Source organism: Neomonachus schauinslandi, chromosome 12, assembly GCF_002201575.2.
Source record: "Neomonachus schauinslandi chromosome 12, ASM220157v2, whole genome shotgun sequence".
Taxonomy (NCBI): Eukaryota; Metazoa; Chordata; class Mammalia; order Carnivora; family Phocidae; genus Neomonachus; species Neomonachus schauinslandi.
The window spans coordinates 39,771,953-39,776,035 of NC_058414.1; the positions used below are offsets into that span (position 1 = coordinate 39,771,953).

The window sequence follows — 4,083 nt, forward strand, 5'->3', positions numbered from 1 at the left end:
CCTAAACTACTACTGCATTGTAACAGTTCACTTCATAACTTAGTGGCATAAAACAATCATGTTATTATGTTCCCAGATTATGTGGACTTGATATCTGAGAAAGGTTCAGCTGGGCCATTCTGTCTTGGGGTCTCTTATGAGGCTGTGGTCAGATAGCAGCTATATTGCAACACTTAGGGGCTGGAGCAGCTGAAAGCTGGTCTCCCTTTCTCTCTCAAGATATACTGATATCAAGATATCTGTCGGGGCGCCTGGGTGGCTCAGTCGGTTAAGCGGCTGCCTTCGGCTTGGGAAGGCAGCCTGGGATCAAGCCCCGCATCGGGCTCCCTGCTCGGCGGAGAGCCTGCTTCTCCCTCTCCCTCTGTCTGCCACTCTGCCTACTTGTGCTCTCTCTCTATCTCTGTTAAATAAATAAAAATCTTGGGGTGCCTGGGTGGTTCAGTTGGTTAAGCGACTGCCTTCGGCTCAGGTCATGATCCTGGAGTTCCAGGATCGAGTCCCGCATCGGGCTCCCTGCTCAGCAGGGGGTCTGCTTCTCCCTCTGCCCTCTTCCCTCTCATGCTCTCTGTCTCTCATTCTCTCTCTCTCAAATAAATAAATTTAAAAAATCTTTAAAATAAATAAAATAAATAAATAAATAAAAATCTTAAAAAAAAAAAGATATCTGTCTACAGCTCTTTCTTGGCTAGAACCACGGAAGCTGTGGAAGAGAAGAAAAAGAAGTTTCCTGCTTTGCCAGAAACCCTTAAGAAAAAGCAAAGGAATTTCGCAAAGTTGCAGATCAAGCATTAAGAGAAAGAAGTTTGCCCACAAGATGCTTCAAAAGGCAAGGAGGAAGCTTATTGATGAAAAAGCTAAGCATTACCACAAGGAAGGTGTACAGAATTGAGATTCAAATGACTAGGTTGGCAAGAAAAGTTGGCAACTTCTATGTACCTGTGGAACCCAGATTGGATTGGTCATCAGAATCAGGTATCAATGGTGTGAGCCCAAAGGTTTGAAAGGTGTTGCAGCTTCTTTGCCTTTGCCAAATCTTCAATAGCACCTTTGTTAAGCTCAACAAGACTTCAGTTAACATGCTAAGGATTATGGAACCATATATATAGCATGGGTGGACCCAAACCTGAAACCAGTGAGTAAATTGATCTACAAGTGTGGTTATGGAAAAATCAACAAGAAGCAAATTACCTGACAGACGACACACTGATTGCTTGATCTCTTGGTAAATATGGCAGGGAGGAGGATCTGATTCAGATCTATACTGTTGGAAAACATTTCAAAGACGCAAACAACTTTTGATGGCCCTTCAAGTTATCTTCTCCAAGACAGGGAATGAAGAAGACGACCCATTTTGTAGAAGGTGGAGATGCTAGCAACAGGGAAGATTAGATCAACAGGCTTATCAGGAGGATGAACTAAGGTATCTACCATGATTATTTTTGTAATCTGGTCAGTTAATAAATGACTACTTTCAAGTTGAAAAAAAAAAGATATCTATTTATCTACCTACGTAAACTACTTACTTACCTATCTAGAGAGAGAGAGAGAGAGAGAGTCTCAGAGCTTCTCCATGTGAGCTAGTCTGGGCTTCCTCACAGTATGGCGGCCTCAGCACACTTGGATTGCTTACACAGTGATTCAGATTTTCGACACAAATGTCTTGCAAGCAAGGAGAGCTATATCACCTTTTCTGACCTAGCTTCTGAGTCACACAGTGTACTTCTATCACATTCTTGGTTACAAGAAAGTCACAAATCCACCCGTTTTCAACTAGAGGATAATTCAACTACACCTCTTGATGTGAGAATGGGAAGGTTCTAGAAGGACATGTGGGATGACAGGTACTGTTGCGGTCATCCTTGAAAATACCATCGGACATAGATGGTTATGTGACCAATCCAGAATTTTAAGCGTGGGCTGTTTTGTGTCAAGTTCTGCTCACCCTGCTGTACCATATACCATCCTCAAGGCTCCACATGTGTATTCAAGCAGTAATTGTCCAAGAAAGCAGGCTTCCCAGGAAAGAGTAAATGAGGGGAAAAGAAGCGCATGGAAGGGCCACACAACACCTTGCCCGCTGGCTGGTGTCCCATGCCTCCAGGGTCCGCCAGCCATGCCCACACCCTGACTGCGCCTGGCTCCAAGCAGCAGCACCCATCATCCCTGCCTGCCAAGCACAGGTGGGGCGGGGAGCCCTTGGCCGCCACCCCACGGGGAGCTGCAGTGCCTGGGCAGATCCAGCACATTCTGCACTGAAGGTTCCAGAAGGATGAGTGCACTAGCACCAGCACGCTCTGGTTGTTTGGCATGCAGGCGCACTAAAGCTTTTCCTCTGTTGACAACGACATGTGAATTCTGAAAGGGTGTTTTGGAGGAGTTGTTGTGGTTTATCAAGGGATCTAAAAACGCTGAGAAACTGCCTTCTAAGGGAGTGACAATCTGGGATACCAATGCCTCCTGAGACTTCTCGGACAGTCTGGGATTCTCCAACAGAAGAAGGGGATTTAGGCCCAGTTTATGGCTCTCAGTGGAGAGGCATTTGGGGGCAGAATTCAAAGACAAAGATTCAGATTATTCAGGTCAAGGAGTAGACCAACCGCAAAAGGTGTTTGGCACAACTGAAACCAAACCCAAGGACAGAAGAATCATCCTGTATGGTTGGAATCCAAAAGCACTTCGTCTCCTGGCCCTACCTCTCTGCCATGCCCTTTGCCAGATCTCCGTGGTGACTGGTAAGCTGTCCTGCCAGCTGGACTGGAGGGCAGGAGACATGGGCTTGGCTGTCTCTTGCCCTCAATGGCCCTTCAACATGGCCCGCCTCGCGCTGCTCACCTACATGATCGCACACATCACAGGCTGGAAGCCAGGCAACTTAGTACATACTTTGAAGATGCACATATTTACCTGAATCACATTGAATCTCTGAAAATGCAGCTTCAGCGAGAACCAAGGCCTTTCCTGAAGCTCAAAATCCTTCAAAAAGTTGAGACAATCCATGACTTCAAGGCTGAAGACTTTCAGATCCAAGGGTACAATCCTCACCTGACTATTAAAATGGAAATGGCTGTTTCAAGTGCCTTTAAGGGAGGTGTTCCAAGGAGATTCAGTCTTTAGGGGTTGGACCAAATGCCCAGGGAAAGCTCATTTACTCTAAAGGAAAAAGGAACTAGGTCCAAAATCTATTGGTAACCAGCAGGTATTGTTCATTAAATTTTAAGGATCTTGCCTCTGGCAAATATAACCTTGAGGGTTCTCTTAGTAACAAAAGGCCCCGAATTTGGTTAATTCACCAAGGATGTGTGAAAATGCTGAGATTGGGAATAAAGTCAGAGAGTGAAAATTTATATACTCTTAAAAATATGCACAGCATTTCAATCCCATATTTTTATGAAGGTCAGTGAATTTCTAGAATTGCATATAAACTACTCCCTTAAATTTGAGCAAGCTGAATAATACCAAATAGTCATAATAACATACAGTTGTGGTTATAAACATTTAAAGTTATATTTGCTTTACATATTGCTATAATAAAGGAGTGTTCTATAAAAAAAAAAAAGACTAAATGATTCACATGGGTTATTAGAATTAAATTTTAATTACTCTTCCCTAAAGAACTGGTAAAAACTTGATCTAATATGAAAAAGATTTTTGTTTGTTTGTTTCTTTTATGGATTTCCCTTCTGTGGGTCGTCACCTGTCTTACCTAAAGCTATTCTATGCTGGGATCTGGTTTTCCTCATATTGATGATTTCATTGTTTGCAGAAAATTCTTGGTTTTTCCAATGCACTTATTCAAGGTTCACCTTCAGTACTGCAAAGAAGGTATGTCTTCCCTGGAAAACACTTTGCAAAATACCTACCACTAGTATTTATTAACGAAGAATTGAACTTTTCTCTATTTGCTTGTCCATCCATTTTGGTTCCCTATGTCTGTGTCTATGACACTTTTGTTCTTCCTCTTTACAAAGGGGAGGTTTTATGGTATGTGCCTTTATTGGGTAAAGTAACTTTCCTGTTGGAAATATAAACTGAACAAGAACCCTACATAGCAAAAACTCAGATGTCATGTCACCTCCTGTTAAT

General features: G+C 43.0%; 2 pseudogenes; both read left to right on the plus strand.

Moving 5' to 3' along the window:
* The first annotated feature begins 708 nt into the window (after positions 1 to 708).
* LOC123326391 lies at positions 709 to 1,419 on the plus strand (annotated as a pseudogene).
* A 180-nt stretch (positions 1,420 to 1,599) lies between these two features.
* On the plus strand, positions 1,600 to 3,114 carry LOC110579893 (annotated as a pseudogene).
* The last annotated feature ends 969 nt before the right edge of the window (positions 3,115 to 4,083 follow it).